Raw genomic sequence first — 23,110 nt, forward strand, 5'->3', positions numbered from 1 at the left:
GGCGCAAAGGCAGGCAGAGGAGTGGGAAAGCTTTATAGTAGGGAAAAAGGAAGGCTTCAAGTGTACCCTGATTGGAGGCTGTTGGCAAGGGGATGCTGGAGGTGGGCTAACTGGAAGTGGGGGATCCACATGATTGGTTAGGGGTGCATGATTGAATTTCTCTAGTTGATCCTAAGATGGGAGCAGGAACAAGCATTAGGAAAGGTATCCCTTACTAATCAAGTCCTGGCCATTTGGGACCAATTGTTACTGAATTATTGTTTAACTTCCTGCATTGTCACTACAGAGAGCAATCTGGCTTTCTGCAAGTCTGACTTATAACAGGCTGGTACCTGGGCTGTTTATTGTAGATAAAGGGTTGGTTTCCTGGGCAAGTGGCTAGAAGTTGTGGGTCAAAAAAAAATTTTTTTAACAGTATCTGGCCTTATCAGATTTAGCTCTAGGGTAAAACACTGTTAGCTAACACACACTTCATATTCAAATGTTGTCAGCTGACCCAATTATATCCTTTATGGTAATATCCATCCCTCCCCCTGTTCTGGTCCAAAATGCATTAGAGGATCATTCATTGCATTTAGTCATCATGTCTCTTTTATCTCCTCTAATTAGGAGCAGTTCCTCAGCTTTTTTTCACCTTTCATGACTGACTTTTCTGAAGCATGCAGAAAACTCTTGAAGACACACGTAGTTCAGCTGACAGTGAACCCGTGTCAACAGCCTGGCTCCAGGCCTTGTTCCTTGACTCCTGTCCTAGAGACTCTGAGAATTGTATGGGTTGACGCAGCTCAGGTAACCAGATAACCAGCCCTTCAGTGAGAACACGGAAAGTCACGTCTCCATGCAGGGTAGAGAAGAAGCTTTGTAAACAGAGTGGTACCCGCGGTCGTGGCCTTTAGCAGCTAATCCTTTGTCAGGCCGAGAGAGTTTGTGAAACGTGTTTTGGTTCCATTTGTGGAAATACATTCTCTCATTCGTCCAGCTTCTCTCTGCGTTTTACAGGCGTGGACACTAGTTTTTGTTTTGTTTTTTCCACTCCTCACCTCTCCTCCCTACCTCCTTTTCATCCCAGTTTTCCATCTCAGAAAAGTGGCAGAAGCATTTTCCAAGGGAGAGTCAGGGTACAGTTCCACAGGCTGGGGAATGGTGGCCGTCATTTGTCCGCGATGGTTGAAATTGGTATGCTGTGCTTTTTAAGAACATCAGGGACACAGAGAAGGTTTTGTTTGGAGGCCTGAAAAGCTTTGGGAACAGGACTGTCACTCCAAAAACATTCACCCCTCTGTCACTCTGAGCTGCTGTCAGAGAGTGATCCCTGGATCTGTCAACAGCCTGGATCATAGCTCAAATCCCCTTTAGCTTTATCCATCTTAATGCACTGAGCAGTAACACGCTTTTGTTTATGGGAGACTGGATTAAGATAAGTTTGCTTTGTACACTGGTTATGATCATGGTCTTTGGTGTCTGATTGTCTGGCTCCAATCTTTGCTATCTAACCATATGTCCTTGGGCACGTGGTTTAACCTTGGGTTCCACAGCAGTGAAACGGGCAAATATTAACTGTTCTATAGGCTCCTCTGCCCGTGGAATTCTCCAGGTCAGAATACTGGAATGGGTAGCTAATCCCTTCTTCAGGGGATCTTCCTGATCCAGGGATTGAACTGGGTCTCCTGCACTGTAGGTGGATTCTTTACTGTCTGAGCCACCAGGGAAACCTGTAAGAGGCAGTAGGTAACAGACAATGAATGTGTCTGTCTTTTCAGGGAATTAATTCATATTTTAAACAGAGACCTTCAATCTTGGAATCCTAGATCTTTTAAGGTAAAGAGAATTTCCAAGTTTTGGAGTCTTCATTTTTCTGTTAAGTTCAAAACCCCATAGTGAGCAGCAGAACCTGGGTTAGAAGTCAGGTCTGATTTCTTGTCCAGATTTTTTTAAATAATTTTTATTTAATAAATGGTACAAAGCACAATGCCAAAAACATTAACAGTTAAAATTTTACCAAATGAAAAAATACTATAGAATACACAGTTGTATGATTGTTCATATTAAACTATTGTAATGCAAATAAAAAAAAAAAAAAGAATACACAGTTGTAAAAAGCTACATTAAGGTATTTTACAACTGCCTCAAGCTGCAAAAAGAAAAAAATCCCAGTGCCATACCTAAGTTATCCCTCTCTCAAAATAATGCCATTTATGTTATAAACCATGAGCACCCCATCAAAAGACGGGAACTGCTTTTGTTAATTCATATATATATATATATATATATATATATGACTGTATCACTTTGCTATACACCTAAAACAAACACAACACTGCAAATAAAATATAGTACAATATAAAATAAAAATAAGTAACAGACCTTTGGGGCTTTACACCGAGTTAGAGTTCCTATCAGAGGGATAACAGCACCACAGCTGTACTGAATCCTCATGAAGAAGGCACACCAATGACTGGATTACAAGAGTTACAGGAATGAGAGCTGCCCACTTCCCAGAAACTACAGCTCACAGAAAACCAACAAAGGCACAAGATACAGACCATTTACTTATGAATGTGTAAAACTCAAGAAAGTCCACATTATTCCTACAACATTTTTTTTAATGTGAAAAGAGAGTCATGAAGGAAACCTTGGGGTCTAAGGTAGACAAGTTAGAAAATTAGCTTTGGTCAGAGGACCTGATCAGTGTCCCCTTTCCTCCATGCAGGGCTGAGGGTGGTGATGTGTCTTGAGTGTAAACCATCCACAAAAACATACCAGGGAACCAGCCAGTAGAACCATGGGAGGGTGAGTCTCAGGTTTCCATTTCTTGAAATTTAATTTTTGAGTGGGTTTTATTTTCCAGATTAAAAAAAGAAATTTTGTAAATTTGCATAGGGAAGAATAAATAGATTCTAAGTTACAGGAAAGGTCATTTTTACTCCAAAAATCTGGACATATTCAGTTATACCCTCATTAAGAATGAACTCTCCTTTCTTCAGTACCCAGGATCCTGCAACTCTCTGAGCCTCTGAGCTGGCTTAGTACAGAGAAAAAATCATACATTGCCTTTTTTTCCCTTCAAAATCTTTTTTTTTTAAATTGACACATATGTAGTTGTTATAAATATTATATGTTGTAGATATATAATATAATGATTCCAAATTTTAAAGGTTATACTCCATTTATGGTTATTATAAAATACTGGCTGTAGTCCCTGTGTTATACAGTGTATCCTTGAAGCTTATTTTACACCTAATAATTTGCACCTCTTATTCCCCGACTCCTGTCTTTTCCCTCTCCCTCCCCCTCCCTACTGGTAACCACTAGTTGGTTCTCTATATCTGTGGGTCTGCTTCTTTTCTGTTGGGTTCACTAGTCTGTTGTATTTCCTAGATTTCACAGATTAGTGATGTCATACAAAGAGAAGTATTTGTCCTTCTCTGTCTGACTTATTTCACTCAACATAATGCCCTCCAAGTCCATCCATGGTGCTGCACATGGCAAAACTCCGTTCTTTTTGATTGCTGAGTGGTGTTCCACTGTGTGTGCGTGTGTACCTTCTTTATATCTTCTATATTGCACCATATCTTCTTTTTGATTTTTATTGGAGTATGGTTGCTTTACTATGCTGTGTTAGTTTCTGCTGACAACAAAGTGAATCAGCTACATGTTTACATACATTCCCTCCTTTTTGGATTTCCTTCTCATTTAGGTCGCCACAGAGCATTGAGTGGAGTTCCCTCTGCTATATAGTAGGTTCCCATTAGTTATCTGTTTTATGTATAGAATCGACATGTCACCCTATCACCTCACTGCAGTGAGCCTGAAGCTTTAACTCCCAAGGGATTGCTTCTTTGAGGTCCCTATAAATTGCAAAACCAAAATGTGAAGGATAATAATAAAAATTCTCTTCTATTAGAGCTGCCAAAAGGATGAATCGTCAGATTGGTGAGGCATGGGGAGGGTCCAGAGGGCATGGCTATAGGAAATTACATTTTGATGGATGAGGTGGGCTGATGGAAGAACAGAGAGGAAGACAGTGCTGGAGCTTCAGTTATTTCCTAAAGAAGTTACTTCTAGGTGGGGAACCTAAGTGTGGGGAACGGCTGAGGAACAGAAGGGCAATATGAAGACAGAGGATAAAGCAAGGAGAGGTAATATCGAACACAGAGTTAGGAGAAGGTTGCTGAAGTAAATGTCACCTGCTTTCCAAGTTTGCTAACATTGACCCCGTATTTGAAAACTCCAGGCTTGTCACTTTGAGACTTACCAAATGTCCATTTACATAGTATTTGCCTCTTTGGACTGGCTGTGGGAAAAGGAGAATAGTCCACAAATTTAACTTACAGGGATTTTTTTTTTTCTCTCTCTTTTTCTTGTTCCCAAATAAACCTTCAAACAGGAAAGAACGCACAGACCTTGATCCAATTCGTGTTTGACTAGAGCAGGACTGTGGGAGTCCAGTGCCTGTAAATCTTCGCTCCTATCTGAACTCCTCAAAGAAAATCTTTCCCCAAAGCAATTGCCTCAGCCAGAGTTCACGCACACTGACCAGCCCTTTGAAAATTCTGTCTACAGATAATGGCCGTCACAGCCAGCCTGTCTTACTGAGAGGACCCTGTTGTCTGTGATATAATCCAGAAGAATCCCCAAGGTGGCTGATGAGATCTGCCTTTTGGAGAAAAAAAAAATATAGCATTTCACATTGCAGTTTAAAGAGGCCTTTAATCTCACAATCCTAGATATTTTAGGATTCTAAAACTAGGAAGATGATTAAGTCTTCAAATCCAATTTAGAGAGAACTGTGGGTTAGTGAGGATTCAAGCACCACCATCTCTACTGAGTTATTTTTTTTTAATTGACACAGACTTTTGTCAATACCCGTGACCTTGAGATCCAACCCCTTTTTAGGCTACAAATAACTGACACTGATTGTCAGGGGCTCAAGTCAACGCTAATCTGGGGACCCAGGGGGAGGGAAAGTCTAAGTGGATGTGTGTGTGCTGGTTCTCCAAGTTGTTTATCCAAATCATACTTTCAGTCCATGATATCAGAATCATGCTTGCTTAAAATGTTTGCTGAAAATACTCCTAAGTTCTACCCAATCTGACTGATCAGAAATTCGGGAGAAGGGTGGTAGCCTAGAACTTTGTACATTTCACACAGTTTTTCCATGTGATTCTAATGCACACCAAGGGTTGCTTTTAATGAGACTCAGCTCCTGAAACTTCCAATATCTGTTTAACCCCAACTGAAATTTCAAATTCCTGGGAGAGAGAGACACTATGGTTAGTTCCACGTTTGAGTGATCTGTTGCTGAACAACAAATTATCCCAAAACGTAGTGACTTCAGACAATAATTTTGTTTCATCTCATGATTTACAGGTCAGGAATTTGGGCAGGGCTCAGATGTGTAGCTCATGCAGCAACAGCTGGTGCTGCTGAAAGATCCACTTCCAAAATGGTGCATTCACGTGGCTAGTAGGTGGTTCCTGGTTGTCAGCTGGGAGCTCAGTCAGCCCATCAATGGAGAGACCTCACCTTCTCCCCATGTGAGCCTCTTTATGGGGGCTGCTTGATATCCCCACAGTGTAGCAGCGGAGTTCTGAGAGCGAATGTTCCAAAGGACTAAGATCGAAGTTGCAAAGCTTCTTCTCACCTAGACTTTGATGTCAGATAGCATCACTTCTGCCATAATCTTTGGTCAAAAAATTCACTAAGATCAACCCAGATTCAAGCATAGGTGAAAATAGACTTCTCTGGATGTAAGGAGTAGCAAATTCACAGAAGAAGGAAAGGAATAGATGGTGGCCATCTTTGAAGACTTTCTGCTGTACCCTACTTGGGTCAGTTGTCAATCCCTGGATCAATCAATCATGAACACAGGCATTGGAACACAGTATAGATTCAGCCCCTAAAAATAGTCTCATGTCAGTTTTTGTGTCATGATTTGCTGCTAAATGAATTTGCTACACATATACAAAACAAAGAAGCAACAAAACAGAACAGTTAGGTTTTCAGAGATTTTTGGATTTTTAAATTGTGATAGAAGGTTGTTGATTTGTATTTTTTTTGTTATCCCAAGTTTACTTTTCCCCAAATGTTAGCTCCTTATCCTATCTACTTGGTCTCTGGTTATCTTTTTCTACTTATTTAGATTATAAGGATGAGACTAACATGGTCTCCATCACTGCTTGGAGATTCAGGGAGTAGTAGGTTGAAGCACTGGAAAAACCAGAGTTCCAGCTAGTGGATCTTTCTCCTTATGACTTTAGTTCTCATTTCTGGGTCAGCACCTGATAGTCATGATCCCAGAGGAGACCAGTGAATCATCCAGTCATGGGGTTTGGAGGTGATTCAGCAAGATTGAAGTGGCGTCAGGAGTGTTTTTGGCCTAAGTTCTTGAAGGTACTGATTACATATCCAATTATGCAACTGGCCATGGAGGATCACATTGTGGTACACACTGATTCTCACCCAGACTAAGCATGTGAAACAGGGCCCTCACCTGGTAGGGCATGATCTCCCGGTAGATCTCAGGCCCTTGGAGCCCAATAAAATTGCTCCTGTCAAGATGGTTTATGTTCCTTTCTTGAGAGAATGGGAGACTCAGAGCTACCCTCATCTACATTTATCCTCCCAATATTATCCTCTCCCTGTGAACCAAGGACAGAGATGATTTGGGGAAAAACCAGAGGTGATTCCTGTGTCATATTCTCTTGATGTGTTGTCAACCTTTATGGTACAAGAGAGGACTTCTCCAGGTTGAATCAGTTCCTAATGTCCAGCATTCAATAATTAGAGACTCATTCAAATGGGATCAGACTTTGTCCCCTGTTTTTATAGCCAGAATAGTGTACTAGAACTTGAAATCATGAGTTTGGATTCAAACCCCATTTTTGCTGCTGACTTGGCCAATTCACTTTATCTTTCTGAGCTTCATTTTTGTCAGTCAAGTGGGATGATGGTGGGAAGCAAGACAGAAAAACATAGGAGAGACTCCATTAGCTTTAGTATTCTGTTATCCTTGAGAAGGCTATCTGAATTCCTTCCCTTTTATTCTCTATTCATCCAATAAATATTTATTGTATACCTACTGTGTACATTGTTCTAGTTGAAGATACACTGACTGTTTCTGCTCTTAGTTTATATTCTCGTGTGGTAAGGCCAAAATCTAAAAGAGGAAATGGGAGGTAGTGATAAGTGCTGTGAGGAAAATGAAGAAAGATAAGGTTCAGGTGGCGTTAGTAGTGAAGAACTTGCCTCCCAATGCAGGAGACATAAGAATCACAGGTTCAATCCCTGGGTAGGGGAGATACCCTGGGGGAGGGCATGGCAAGCCATACCAGTATTCTCACCTGGAAAATCGCATGGACAGAGGAGCCTGGCAGGCTATGGTCTATAGGGTCACAAAGAGTTGGACACGACTGAAGTGACTTAGCTATAAGGGTCTAGAGAGTGAACGTGGGGTGGTGGTCGTGGTGTGGAGTAATCTTGACTCACTTGATAGTGATCGGGGAAGGATCCTTGGAGGGAGGTAACATTTGAGAAGGAATCTGATAATCACTCCATAATATTTGTTGAATGGGTGAATGAGTCATTCATGGTTTGATTTGAAAGAAAACATTCTAGACAGAAGAAACGGAATATATAAAGAAACTGAGTTGGAATGACCATGGCGTATCTGAAGACTAGAAAGAACCTGGTGGAGTGGAGGGATAGTGAGTAGAGGGAGAGGTCAATGAGAAAGTCAGAGGTAACGACGGCCTTATAGGTCAAGCTGAAGAGCTAGGTTTTATTCTGCATGTAAAGCGAAACTATTGGTGGAGTAACATAATCCAGTTTACACCTTAAAAATATCATTCTGCAATATGATGCCACTTCCAACCCACCAAAATGGCTAAAATTAAAAAGACAGACAAAATCAACTGTTGAGATGTGGAGCAACTGGAACTCTCACACACTGCTGATGGGGGGAGAGATTGGTATGAATACAATAATTGGGGAACTAATTGACTGTATCTCTAAAGCTGAACTTATATATACCCCATGACCCAGTGATTTCATTCCTAGATATACACTCAATAGATAGGCACACATATATTTGCCAAAGGATACACACACGAATGTCCATAATAGCCCCAAATGCTCATCAAGAGTAAAACAGATACACGAATGTGATATTGTTATGTAATTGAACACTATAGGGAACAAGTGTAAGCCAATTATAACAACACATAGCAATGAGAATGAATTTCACAAACTTAGTGTTGAGCAGAAGCCATATCAAAGGTTCAACTGTCTAGTTCCATGTACACGAACATCATGAACAGGTCCAATTAAAATGAGGCATTGGAAGTGAAGATAGTGGTTGCCCCCAGAGAGTCTAATGACTGGAAAGAGGTATGTAGGGGCCTTCTGGGGTCCTAACATATCCTGTTTCTTGATCTGGATACTGCTTACACACATGTGTTCAGTGACTTTCTCTAATTATCTCTTTACTCTTGCTTCCCCAGGCCAAATGGGCCTTGAGCCCAGAGAGATGAAGAGTGTGGGAGAGCATTTATCCCTGGCCACTAGAGCATGGTCAACTTTTCTACTTAATATCACAGTTTTCTCAGGAGTGTTGAGCAGATGAGATTCACATAGGCCAGGACTTTGTTGTTAACTCATCTGCCCAAAGTCCTGTGCCCTCCATGGGACCCACCATTGTTTCCATTTCTCCATGTTGCTTGTCTGATTTGGAATGACTGGTTTCTCAGGCCCCCTTTTAGCTCCATGACTCCAAAATAATACATTTGTATTTGAGAATTTGAATTTTGAAACTAATTTAAGAAAATACAGTGCTTTGACCATTATCCTTATTTATAGAGTCTTGTATCTAATTATAATTTTTTAAAGCAATGTTACTGATTAAGGGGATAAATATTATAAGCAAAAAAAAAAAAGAAAGAAAGAAAGAGAGAGGAGACTGGAGGCCCTTAAACTCTAGGGAAAGAAATGGTGGTTTTCATTGTCAGATTTTCTCAGCCCCACTGCATGGACATATGGAACTGTGTGTGACATTTTTACTCTAACCACAAAATTTCATGAATTTTCAGTCACTGAATAATAAAATAAATCAACATACTAGGTGAAAAGATGGAAGCAATTTTGAGGGTAAAAATATCTCCTTGAAAATTTCTTGAGAATCTAAGACTTTGACCACATTCGCTGGGAGTGAAAGAGCAGGTCACTGTGTCCCCATAGGCCACAGGATGGGGAACCAGTGGCCAACAATCTGAGATCTATTTAGTCAACTTCAGCTAATAGCTAAACATTGTTTGTTAGTAGGCAAATAAGAGAGTTCTCTTTCTGCTCTGTTGAACAGAATAGAAAGTGTGGGGGCATCAAGGAAATTAGCATTGGCTGAGTGCCTCTTGGGTGGGCCCTCTGTTATCATGTTATCTGTTACCTAAAGTAGAGGCTGTTTATTCTTACACATACAAAGGACCTTATGGGTATGGAAATGGAGTTTGACTTTCTTCCTGCTGCTGCTGCTGCTGCTAAGTCACTTCAGTCGTGTCCGACTCTGTGTGACCCCAAAGACGGAAGCCCACCAGGCTCCCCCATCCCTGGGATTCTCCAGGCAAGAACACTGGAGTGGGTTGCCATTTCCTTCTCCAATGTGTGAAAGTGAAAAGTGAAAGTGAAGTCACTCAGCCGTGTCCAACCCTTAGCGACCCCATGGACTACAGCCTACCAGGCTCCTCCATCCATGGGATTTTCTAGGCAATAGTACTGGAGTGGCTTGCCATTGCCTTCTCCAACTTTCTTCCTAACCATGCAGTAATGCTGAAAAGTCGAAGTTGAACGGTTCTATGAAGACTTATAAGACCTTTTAGAACTAACACCCCAAAAAGACATCCTTTTCATTATAGGGGACTGGAATGCAAAAGTAGGAAGTCAAGAAACACCTGGAGTAACAGGCAAATTTGGTCTTGGAGCACGAAATGAAGCGGGGCAAAGGCTAATAGAGTTTTGCCAAGAGAACGCACTGGTCATAGCAAACACCCTCTTCCAACAACACAAGAGAAGACTCTACACATGGACATCACCAGATGGTCAACACCGAAATCAGAGTGATTATATTCTTTGTAGCCAAAGATGGAGAAGCTCTATACAGTTAGCAAAAACAAGACCAGGAGCTGACTGTGGCTCAGATCATGAACTCCTTATTGCCAAATTCAGACTGAAATTGAAGAAAGTAGGGAAAACCACTAGACCATTCAGATATGACCTAAATCAAATCCCTTATGATTATACAGTGGAAGTGAGAAATAGATTTAAGGGACTAGATCTGATAGAGTGCCTGATGAACTCTGGACGGAGGTTCGTGACATTGTACAGGAGACAGGGACCAAGACCATCCCCATGGAAAAGAAATGCAAAAAAGCAAAATGGCTGTCTGAGGAGGCCTTACAAATAGCTGTGAAGAGAAGAGAAGTGAAAAGCAAAGGAGAAACGGAAAGATATAAGCATCTGAATGCAGAGTTCCAAAGAATAGCAAGGAGAGATAAGAAAACCTTCCTCAGCGATCAATGCAAAGAAATAGAGGAAAACAACAGAATAGGAAAAACAGGAGATCTCTTCAAGAAAATTAGAGATACCAAGGGAACATTTCATGCAAAGATGGGCTCGATAAAGGAAAGAAGTGGCATGGACCTAATAGAAGCAGAAGATATTAAGAAGAGGTGGCAAGAATACACAGAAGAACAGTACAAAAAAGATCTTCACGACCAAGATAATCACGATGGCGTGATCACTCACCTGGAGCCAGACATCTTGGAATGTGAAGTCAAGTGGGCCTTAGAGAGCATCACTACTAACAAAGCTAGTGGAGGTGATGGAATTCCAACTGAGCTATTTCAAATCCTGAAAGATGATGCTGTGAAAGTGCTGCCCTCAATATGCCAGCAAATTTGGAAAACTCAGCAGTGGCCACAGGACTGGAAAAGGTCAGTTTTCATTCCAATCCCAAAGAAAGGCAATGCCAAAGAATGCTCAAACTACCGCACAATTGCACTCATCTCACACGCTAGTAAAGTCATGCTCAAAATTCTCCAAGCCAGGCTTCAGCAATATGTGAACCAGATGTTCAAGCTGGTTTTAGAAAAGGCAGAGGCACCAGAGATCAAATTGCTAACATCCGCTGGATCATGGAGAAAGCAAGAGAGTTCCAGAAAAACATCTATTTCTGCTTCATTGACTATGCAAAATCCTTTGACTGTGTGGATCACAATAAACTATGGAAAATTCTGAAAGAGATGGGAATACCAGACCACCTGACCTGCCTCTTGAGAAACCTGTAAGCAGGTCAGGAAGCAACAGTTAAAACGACATGGAACAACAGACTGGTTCCAAATAGGAAAAGGAGTAAATCAAGGTTGAATATTGTCACCCTGCTTATTTAACTTCTATGCAGAGTACATCGTGAGGAACGCTGGGCTGGAAGAAGCACAAGCTGGAACCCAGACTGCCGGGAGAAATATCAATAACCTCAAATATGCAGATGACACCACCCTTATGGCAGAAAATGAAGAGGAACTCAAAAGCCTCTTGATGAAAGTGAAAGAGGAGAGTGAAAAGGTTGGCTTGAAGCTCAACATTCAGAAAACGAAGATCATGGCATCTGGTCCCATCACTTCATGGGAAATAGATGGGGAAACAGTGGAAACAGTGTCAGACTTTATTTTTTGGGGCTCCAAAATCACTGCAGATGCTGATTGCAGCCATGAAATTAAAAGACGCTTACTCCTTGGAAGGAAAGTTATAACCAACCTAGATAGCATAATAAAAAGAAGAGACATTACTTTGCCAACCAAGGTCCGTCTAGTCAAGGCTATGGTTTTTCCTGTGGTCATGTATGGATGTGAGAGTTGGACTGTGAAGAAAGCTGATCGCCGAAGAATTGATGCTTTTGAACTGTGGTGCTGGAGAAGACTCTTGAGAGTCCCTTGGACTGCAAGGAGATCCAACCAGTCCTTTCTAGAGATCAATTCTGGGTGTTCATTGGAAGGACTGATGCTAAAGCTGAAACTCCAATACTTTGGCCACCTCATGGGATAAATTGACTCACTGGAAAAGAGTATGATGTTGGGAGGGCTTGGGGGTGGGAGGAGAAGGGGACGACAGAGAATGAGATGGCTGGATGGCATCACCGACTCGATGGACATGAGTTTGAGTGAACTCCGGGAGTTGGTGATGGGCAGTGAGGCCTGGCGTGCTGTGATTCATGGGGTCGCAAAGTCGGACACGACTGAGCGACTGAACTGTACTGAACTAACCATGCAAGAGATTTAAGAAAGGAAGTGATCCGGTCAGATTGATTGATTGATTGATTTTTCTGTGAAGAGCTCCTTTATTGCCTGAGGGACTCTGGCTCCACACTGAAGAAGGGGTTTTTTGGGGTGAAGGGATCGGTGGCTTTCAATTTTAAGCTCTGGTTCTCAGTCTTCGGGTACCTGTGCATGAATCGCTACAGCGAGGGTGCACCAGGTGAGGGCCTCACACACTTTGGCTTCCGGACCAGGGATAGATTCTAGGCCCTACAGGGTGAAGCTGCTGAAACTGGCTGTGAGTCCAATCAAGCGGTGCAAGTCCGGATCAAGGTCCCCCTCCAGCGCCTCTGGGGCTTCCGCCAGTTCCTGCTCCTCTCGCTTGTAAGCATCCCGCCTCCCCAACATCTCTGCCTTCTCTTCTGTCATCACCCATCCCACGAAGTCGGGCAGCACCACCACCTCCTCGCCACGTAGACTGCAGCCCCGAAACGACCCTTCCAGTGCGTCGGGACCCTGGCGGATGGCTGGCTGGGCCGAAGAAGCGCCCCGCGGAGGTGGGCGGGTTAACCCAGACCTCGCAGGGCAGAAGGTGCAGCGAGAGGAGGGAGGGATCGGCCAGGGTATCAGGGCGCAGGTGGGTGCAGCGCTTGTCGATGGCTTGCTCATCGCTGTTCTCCATAGTCCGTCGCGACTCCGTAGCTTGCAGGCCAGCTTTATTTTTTTTAAAGATAAATGGATCTATTGTTCCCCCACTTCTGCTAGGAGTGTCGCTCCAATCCTGACTCCTGGTGGCAGGGCAAGGGTGACAAGAGGAGAGAATGGAGCCAGGGGGAGTCGTTAGGGAGCCCCTTTGCATAGTCTGGCGACAGATACCCATCCAGTACCCCCGTGAAGCATCGCCATCTCATTCTTCCCTTCCTTTCTGCTATCACCGTCATTTACAATGTCACTGTGCATTTATATTTCAAACGGCATTGGCATTCTTAATGTCACTGCACATTTTTACTTCTCTATGTGTTATTACCTCCACCATACCTGGTTACTATTTTTGCCTTCGACATTTATATGGTCACCTTAAGTGCTTCCTCCTCATCAAGCCCTGAGAAGGAGGAGGATATTATCATTCCTAAAATATAATTTTGGCAGTCATGTCCTAGTGGGGTTGAGTAGCTTGCCCAGGGTCTTCTTTCAGACTGGAAGATCTGGAGGGTGACTGCTCAGGATTATGTGATCTCATCGCCACCTCCAGTTTGAAGATGGGGATAAGGGCAAGTGCTCACCATGCTCCATGATGGATATAGAGACATGAAGACCGTTCGCTGGGGACACGTCCGTCATGGATCTTTGAGATGATGGACAGAGGTAGAAAGAGAGAGAAAAGGAATGATTATAACATGGTCCCAACTTGCCGTGTGAGGGAGCTGAAGGGTGAAGGAGCTGGCAGAAGGTAGCAAAAACCTGGACACCTTTATTGCATGTAAATGCTGATTTTACAGGTGGGGAGACAAAGGTCCAGAGAAGGGAGGTAAATTATAGCAATGTTGTTGCTGTTTAGTTGCTAAGTCTTGTTCGACTCTTTTGCAACCCCATGGACTGTAGACCGTCAGGCTCCTCTGTCTGATTCTCCAGGCAAGAATACTGGAGTGGGTTACCATTTCCTTCTCCAGGGGATCTTCCCTACCCAGTGATTGAACCTGCATCTCCTGCATTAGCAGGCAGATTCTTTACCCCTAGCGCCACCAGAGAAGCCCTTACGGATGTTATCTTTTCTAATTTGCAGGAATCCTATGAAGGAGTTACTGCTTTTCTGTAGGTGCTGTAACAGTCCCATCGTCTGAAACAATAGAAATGTATTATCTCAAGTTCTGGAGTCCAGAAGTCCAAAATCAAGGTATTGGCAGGGTTGCTCCCCTTCTAGAGGCTTTAGATGAGGAAGGACTCTTCCTTGCCTCTTTGGGTTTCTGATGGCTTCAGGCATTCCGTGGCTTGTGGGCTGTGTAACTCCAGTCTCTGCCTTCATCTTTGCCTCTGTGCCTCAAATCTCCCTCACTCTTTCTCTTAAAGGACATTTGCCGTTTGATTTATGATCTGCCTAGTTAATCTGGGATTATCTCATCCTGAGATCCTTTATATAACTGCATTTGCAAAGATCTTTTTTTTTCCAAATAAGGTTTTATGTTTTGGGGCCATAATTCAACCCACTACAGTGAGATAGCATCATCATCTCCATTTTACCACAGGGGACCCTGATACTCAGAGAGGTTAAGAGATGTCCTCAAGGCCACATAGCTACAGATAGCTCTCTGTAGTGCATTATATTTAGTAGCAGAAATGGTATTAACAGTCAACCCACAGATAGCACTTATGTATATTAATTCAGTTAATCCTTGCAAAAACTCTATGAGGAGGCATGTGTTATCATAATCCCCAATTTAGAGAGGAGGAAACTGAGAAACAGAGAGGTTGGTTAATTTTCTCAGGGTCACACAGCCAGGCACTTTGTCTCCATCTGTGCTCTCATCCACTCAGAAGCTGCCATATAGCCTCCTCTGCAGACATGAAAGGTCACCACGCAAACCGCTGTTAGAGATGTTTTCAGTGGTGACTGGAAAGTCTCAAAAGAGGGTTCTGAGATGGGTCCCTAAGATCTAGTGGGGGAGACAGACTATGTACTCAGTCACTTCAGTTGTGTCTGACTCTTTGTGATCCCCTGGACTGTAGCCCACTAGGCTCCTCTGTCCATGGGATTCTCCAGGCAAGAATACTGGAGTGGGCTGCCAATTCCTTCTACAGGGGATCTTCCCAACCCTGGATCGAGCCTGCATCTCTTTCCTCTTCTGTATTGGCAGGCAGATTCTTTACCACTGCACCGCCTGGGAAGCCCCAGACAGACAGACCGTAGGCAAGATTACAGATCCATGGGGCTGTGCCAACCCCGGGGTACAGGGGACACCGCTCTGGACATGGGAGGCCTCAGTCCCTGTCTCTGGGCTCCCACCTCCTGGCCAGCAGCCCCAAGGCGAACCTCCCTGTGCCTTTGACCTGCACTTCTCTGCTGATGGCACAGTCAGCCCGAGAGTCAGTCAAGCGAGCAACTGCGTGCTCTCTCTTCCTTGCTCCCACCTCCTCCTCTTTGTGCTCAGTTGGTTCCAGCTCCCTGTGGATTCTGCTACCTTGTTTCCCAAGTCCTTGCTGTTCTATTGACAGCTGTAGCTCATCGTGGGATGGGAATAGCAGCGTCTAAACTCCCGGGACTCCTCCACCCTCCCCCTGGCTGCCTGCAGAGTGGTCTTCCTGCAGCCCTCTCCTGGAGGGGTTGAGCCTTCATTTGTTGAGCAAACCTGTGTTGGTTACCTTCTCTGTGTCAGGAACCAAGGAGACAGATGTGGCCAAGGCAACCCTGTTCTCCGTCCTCATGGGACTTCCATTTGGGTGAGGGCATCAGCTAAATAAAGTCAGGAAAGCAAATTAAATAATAAATAGTTATGATGAAAGGTATGAAAGAAAGACAAAGGGGTGAGAAAGAATAATGCAGTGGGTGGGGTGGAGGCTGTATTTTATTTTAGACAGTTGATTTTTTTTTTCTTTTTTGGCTTTACAGCATGCAGGATCTTAGTTCCCTGACCAGGAATTGAACCCTTATCCCCTGCATTGGAAGTACAGAGTCTTAACCACTGGACTGCCAGGGAAATTCCAGAAGGTATTTTATATAGGGTTTCAGGAAGGTGCTGAGGAGAATCTGGGAGTCTTGTGATACCTGAGCCAGGTAATGTGGGTAGAGTGCTTAGTAAGGGGGTGTAGTATATGTTAGTCATTGTCATTCGTGGATCACTTCACTCAGCAAACATTTTCTGAAGGCTAATTGTTATGCTGGCTTCCCTGATGGCTCAACAGGTAAAGAATCTGCCTGTGAATGCAGGAGATGTGGGTTCAATCCCTGGTCTGGGAAGATCCCCTGGAGAAGGAAATGGTAACCCACTCCAGTATTCTTCCCTGGATAATCCCATGGACAGAGGAGCCTGGCAGGCTACAGTCCGTGGGATCTCAAAAGAGTTGGACACGACTTATCAAGTAAAAAGCAATTGTTACACCTGTGTGCACAGACCCTGTGGTTTCAGTCTCAAGAGAAGAATTATCTGGGCCCTCTCAAACCCACTAGCATCCTTAGTTTTGCCCTGCAGATAAGTTAAGTCAAACACATCTATAGCCAAAGTGGGGATTAATTCTGTTTTCTTCTCCAACACTTCACAAAAGATAAGTGTCTCAGAGGCTCCGCTAATGAATTCTGCTATTTTCTCCTCAGTCTTATCTTGAGTATGGATGTCTCCACATTGCCTCACTTCCAGGCCGTCTCAGAGGGTTTTGATTTTGCAGTTGCCCTAGGGTGGCCTCTGGTCTCTGAATGTGAGGAGAGCCAGAGGGTCTTTTGGGGAAATTGCTGAAAGAACCTCCAATTTTGAATAGGACCAGGCTCTTGTGATTGCGTCTCCTTAACTTACAAACACTTGGGATTCTTGAATCTCTGTCCTCAAATCACCAGTGTCTGGACCATCAACTTGTTCTGGGAGCATCACTGGGGATTTCTGGACCACAGGCCCTGGAATCCTAATTAAATCAAACACGTGAAATGAAGAGGAAAAGAGACTTGTGGATATCTTCAGGGAAAACAAAACCCAAACTCTCTACATGAAGAGAATGACGTGGTGTTTGAACAGAAGACTAGAATTCCTATAAGACTGCATGAGAGCTGACATTTCAGAAACCAGATTCCTCCCTCCAGCCCCCTCAGCATTGGCTTCTGTGTTAACGTGCAACCTCTCACCATGTCACCCCAAAGGCTTATGTCAGCTAGACCGAGAATAGGACATGGTGGTGGCATTGTGCTAACGGATGAGTTCTCTTAGATCATTTCTTGTGCCTGACCCTAGGCTTCTCCTCATGGATCCTAACATAGCTCACCTTGAGATTTTGGGAAACTTCTCCGAAGCTCTATTTTGTATCCATTGACCATGGAGTCCATCAAAGAGTTGCTAGTCCCTGTGAAATGGTTTTGTGATGGTTTAGTCGCTCAGTCGTGTCCAACTCTTTGACCCCATGGACTGTGGCCCACCAGGCTCCTCTGTCCATGGGATTCTCCAGGCAAGAATACTGGAGTGTGTTGCTGTTTCCTTCTCCAATGAAATGGTTTAGTTCAGTTCAATACACATTTACTGAGTACCTTCTCTGACATGGTCCCCACCCATGAGATGCCCCTGATGAAAAGGGAAGATAAGGAGGAGTCTGTCGTGGTGGCCCAGCCTGGGACAGAGGATGGTGCGGGTCATCAGGATGCCTTCTCGGGGGAGATATTGTCTATGTGGGATAGATGATGCCTCCTCCCCAAGTTCATGTCAACTCGGAACCTCAGAATGTGACCTTGGTTGGAAGGAAGGTCTTTGCAGATATAATAAGGTAAGGATCAAGATGCGATCATACGAGTTAGGGTAAGCCCCAAGTCCAATGGGACACTGAGGAGGACATGCAGAGAAGGTTGTGTGATGATGGAGGCAAAGATTGGAGCAATCCAGCTACCTGTCAAGGAATGGCAGTGTTTTCCAGGAGCCCCTGGACGCTGAAGAGATGAGGCAAGATTCTTCCTTAGAGCCTTCACAGGGAGTCCAGCCCTGCCGATACCTTGATTTTGGATTTCCAGCCTCCAGAACATGGGAGAACAAATTTCTGTTGTTAGAAGCCGCTGAGTTGGTAAAGTTTGTTATGGCAGCCTTGGGAACCCCTGGGAGCCAACACAGTGTCTGAGTTGAGTCCTAAAGGAGGTATCAGAGCCTTGCCCTCATTCCCACACTCTTTTCCCAGGTTGGAGCACATGCAGTTGGGAAAACTCCATTGGTCAGTGACAGCAGGAGCCTCATTCACCTCCTTACCACTGTGCCTGGCATGTAGAGCAGTGCTCTCAAAGGAGGATCAGTGAGCAAGAGGCAGGAAATGGGTTTTCAGGTATGAGAAACTGAGGCAGCCAGAGGGGAGGAGCTGCTGAGGGTTATCTGTGTCAAGTGCGTCTCCTTGGTCCACGTGGGTACTGAGTGAAGCTTTTCATGGGGGACGTGCAGACTGGCCAGTGAAGAAGACAGAGAGAAATACCTAATGCAGAGGAAGAGAAGGGAACTTGGCTGTGTCCATTGTCCACTCAATGTCAGACACTGTACTGCGTCTGTTAATGGCCATCATCTGTCTTGTTGTTCTCCAAACAATCCCTCAGGTAGGTAAAAGTCCACCCATTTTCCAGATGTGGAAACTGAGGCCCAGAGAAGTGAAGTAACTTGTTAGAAGTTGCACTGCCAGGGAGTGACAGACCCTGAATCCAGGCCCAGGTCTCTCCTGCTCCCACATTTCTGTGCCTGCTTCCACAAATAAACAATTGTTGGCAAGGGAAGGTCGTTGGGGTCCCTGAGGCTGGGAAAGGACTCAATGCTGTCCAAGTCCAGATGACTGGATTGGGTGAGAGGAAGGGGAAGATTCTCTGCAAAATGATCCGGGGGACATGTGGAGTTCTGGGGACCTGGATCGCCTGATGGCCATCAGCTGTGTCATTTTGAATAGTGTTCCTGGGGTTAAAATCCATGTCATTTTCTTCCCCATCATATTTCATACTGCTCTAGTCTGTGTTTTTAATTGTTCTTAGGTCGCTCTGCTAGAGAAGGCAATGGCAAGCCACTCTAGTACTCCTGCCTAGAAAATCCCATGGATGGAGGAGCCTGGTAGGCTGCAGTCCATGAAGTCGCTAAGGGTCAGACACCACTGAGCAACTTCACTTTCACTTTTCACTTTCACACATTGGAGAAGGAAATGGCAACCCACTCCAGTGTTCTTGCCTGGAGAATCCCAGGGACGGGGGAGCCTGGTGAGCTGCCGTCTGTGGGGTCGCACAGAGTCGGACACGACTGAAGTGACTTAGCAGCAGCAGCAGCAGGTCGGTCTGCAATAATAATTTTTAAAACTTAAGCACCATCGGGGTTCATTCCTGGGTTAAATGCACCAGTGCATCTGATAATTAAGCCCTAGTTCTCACCCACAGCAGCATGAACACCCCAGTGGTGTTTAGGGCCTGGTCGTTTGTGCAGGCACTCATTCATTCCACAAGCACTTCAGCGTCGTCCGTGTGCCAAGTAGTGATTGACTTGGCCCAGGGGTTTACAGGACACTGAGGCTGTCTTCACCTCCATGAAGAGCACCCCTTCTGGTTTCATTCCAGGTCTCTACGGTGCTATAATATGAACAGAGCTGGAATAAAGAGGGGGACGGAGAGGGGAAGGTGGGTAGAAAAGTTGGAAAGGGTTCCGTGGAGGAGGTGAAGGCCAAGTAAGAGTTCAGTAGGTAGGGCTGGGGGAGGCATTGGAGCAGAAGTAGCCTTTGGAAAGGCACGGGGGTGTGCTGGAGCTGTGTGGAGAGGGTGGTGTCAGACGTACTGAGAACACGTTTGAATAAAGCCAGTTATTGTCCTTGTCAGGGTGTTTCAGTTTTATTATAGGCGGCAAAGGTAAACTCAGCCTCCAGGGGTACTTGGTTTTTAAAATGTGAGTATCTGGGGCTTGCTTTTATTCATCAGACAGAGCATGTGCTCATGCTCAGTCACACAGTTGTGTCCGACTCTTTGTGACCCCATGGACTGTAGCCCACCAGGCTCCTCTGTCCATGGAATATTTCAGACAAGAATACTGGGGTGGATTACCATTTCCTCCTCCAAGGATCCCTCTCACCCAGGGATCAAACCCACGTCTCTTGCGTCTCCTGCACAGGCAAGCAGATTCTTTACTACTTAGCCATCTGGGAAACCCTCATCAGACAGAGAGAATATAAAAGAGGATGAAGCAGGATTATAAGGGGGAGACCATCTGGAGGGGAGACTGGACCCTCCAGGAGGTGGTTCACCTTCTGAGTCAGCACTGCTCATGGGGATGAGAGTCAGGAAGGGTCTGCATGGGGTGGGGCCAGGATGCCAGCCACTGTCTCTCACTGGGGCCACGTAGCTCTGCCAGGGGACCGCCGATGTAGTGTCTGCTGCTCATTTCCTGGTCAGTGTGTGGCCTGATGGTGGTCCCGGCACAGCAGACCTTCTTACAGGATGCCTGCTGGGAGCCAGGGTTACAGGGGGCATGTCTCGGTGCTGAAGCCGGCAGCCCCTCCTGCGCCCCACTTTCTGCTCCGCTGCTGCAGTTTCTTTCCTCTGATGCCATTTCTTCTGCTAGTCCCCCTCCGGCTCCCTGCTGTGTGTTGGGACAGGGTGTTTGATGTTTTTGCTGATGTTTTCTTGCTTAGCCTTCACTCTGCTTCCTTTCCCCTCTTCCCCTGTTGCCTTTTGAGATGATTAGTCAGCCTAGCTGACATTTTCTACTTAAAATGTTTCACTGCTCCTGGCTAAATATATTTTGACCTCAGCTCTGGACTGTGACTCTCTCCTCAACCAGCAAGACTGAGGACACTTTGTGCCAAAACCTTCTCTCTCTTTCGTGTTGGTCTGAGTTTATCCTCAGCAGATTGGAAAGGATTCTTTGGGTCCTGAGGGTCATTTTGCAGCCCAGTTCAGATATGGGGCTTGACCTCGGGAGGCCCAGGTGTGTGGCATGCACCTGTCACAGCGGCATCTGATTTGACCCATGGAGCTGGCCTGAGATGAGTGTCCTAATGGGTTTGGCTCCGGGACATCTTTCTTTATAAATCCCAGCAGGCAATTTACATAGTTTTGTGCCCCAGGGAGACTTAGACGAGCTCTGAGTAGCCACAGACTCTGGCAGCTTATTAAATATTGGATGGAGACGAAGGGAAAAGAAAGTCAAAGCATTAGCAAGTCTCTGACAGAAGGATTGTTGGAGGCCACAGAAGGAGTTTATAGATGGCAAGACGCCACCTTCTAATTCCAGGCAAATAGGGCCTTCTGGACAAAGCCTGCAGGCTTGACTGAGGTACGCTGTGCCACCCAGAGTCACCAAACTTAATTTAGGAGGGGAAAGGAGAGGGAAAGAGGGAAGGACAGAGTGTTCCCTTAGCAGAGGGCCTGGGGGAGCTTAAAGTAGTGCCTATGCATACTTAGCTCTGAGCTTGGGATGGAGATCCTAGAGATGGTGTTGATTCAGCCTCTGTGTCCATTTACTAATTCTTTCATCCACTCGTCGTGTGTTTATCGAGGATCTGCAATCCTTGTGGCTGACACCGAGCCCAGTCAGCCCTGGCTCTGGGAGTGCAGAGGAAAATGGGACAAGTGTAAGACTATAGAGGGGAAGATGATGATCAGATTATCACAGATAGGGTGAGGCCTTCAAAGGGGTCATCCCAGAGACAAGGGGGTCATTTAATAGGAGACCTGACCCAGGCCAGGCTGGTGGGGGGCGTGGAAGACCTCCTCGATGCAATGACTTTTAAATCTGGAGTGTCAAGTATAAATTGAAATTACATTAGGTAAAGAGGTGAGGGAGGTGGTGTGTATTAAGCAGGGGCAAGAACCAGTATAAAGACCCTGTGGCAAGAGAGAGGAGGGGGACTAAGAAAGGATGATTGAAGCAGAGATGACTGTAGGAAGCAGGGGAAGCAAAAGATGAAGTCACAGAGAAAGGCAGGGGCTGGGTCAGAGAAGCCCTGGAGGCTAGATAAAAGCTAGATTCATGCAAAGGTCTCTGGAAGACTTAGCATCATTTTGAACAGGAAAGTAACATGATCAGAACTGAATTTTTAAAAGAATACTCTGCCTGTTATTTGAGGAAGGATCAGAGGGACAGGAATGGAAGCAGTGAGTCTATTAGGAGGCTGGTGGGAAGGGAAGATGGCTGCACTCAGAGAAGCAGTGATGGAGACAGAGGGGCCTGGCATTGGGGTCTATTTCAGGGTTGTCATCTGGTGACAGGACCAGATGTGGATGGATCAGATGGAGGCCATCAGCAGAGACTCCAGGGAGCAAACCACATGGTTATGAACTGGGCAAGCATTTTCTGGCGGAGGGCACAGCAAGCTTGGAAACAGAAAGTGGAGAACTGCTGGAAGTGTGTGAGCTGGAGGCTGAGGCTGAACAAGAAATGGGGGACATATTGGGAGGTGAGATCCAGAGATCAGAGCAGAGAGGTGACTGGGGCTGGTGGGGGAGCTAGCTTGTGAATCCCTGCAGGTGGCCTGAGACAACTGGGAAGGCTCTGGAGGGAACAGGAGGTGATCGATTCTGTCTCACTTTTGAGTGTAGGAAAGACCACTCCAGGTACATGGCAGGCAGGAGGAGAAGGGGACGACAGAGGATGAGATGGCTGGATGGCATCACTGACTCAATGGACATGAGTTTGAGTGAACTCTGGGAGTTGGTGATGGACAGGGAGTCCTGGCATGCTGCAGTCCATGGGGTTGCAAAGAGTCGGACACAACTGAGAGACTGAACTGAACTGAACTGAACTGAAGGTCACTCAGGCTGCTGTGTTGAGAAAAGGTTCAGGGGCAAAATGGAAGCAGAGAGGCCTGTGAGGAAACAACAGTGATGGTTTAGCTGGAATCAAGGTGTTGGCCAGGACCAGAGGCAGAGCTGTGGGTGGTGAGGTGCCATCGGTCTCTGGATATTCTTGGAAAAAACAGAGGGAGGTGTGAGAGAAAGAGCCAAGAGGAGTGTCTGAGGCTTTGGGCCTGAGAAACTGGGAGAGTGTATTGTTCTCTCCCAGGATGGAGAAACCCATAGAAGGGGTTGTCCTGGAGAGAAAAGAGTGATCTTGAACATGTTTAGTTTGAAGTGTCTCCTTAACATCAACATGGAGATGCAGGGCACGCAGTGGGGTCTAGAG

At 45.3% G+C, this 23,110-nt stretch overlaps 1 pseudogene; it reads right to left on the minus strand.

Annotated features, from left to right (window-relative positions):
- Positions 1-12,473: 12,473 nt before the first annotated feature.
- LOC129560162 (ribonuclease H2 subunit C pseudogene) lies at positions 12,474-12,984 on the minus strand (annotated as a pseudogene).
- Positions 12,985-23,110: the final 10,126 nt, after the last annotated feature.

This window comes from Moschus berezovskii, chromosome 16, assembly GCF_049115385.1.
Source record: "Moschus berezovskii isolate FMDL1 chromosome 16, NW_MosBer_1.0, whole genome shotgun sequence".
Classification (NCBI taxonomy): Eukaryota; Metazoa; Chordata; class Mammalia; order Artiodactyla; family Moschidae; genus Moschus; species Moschus berezovskii.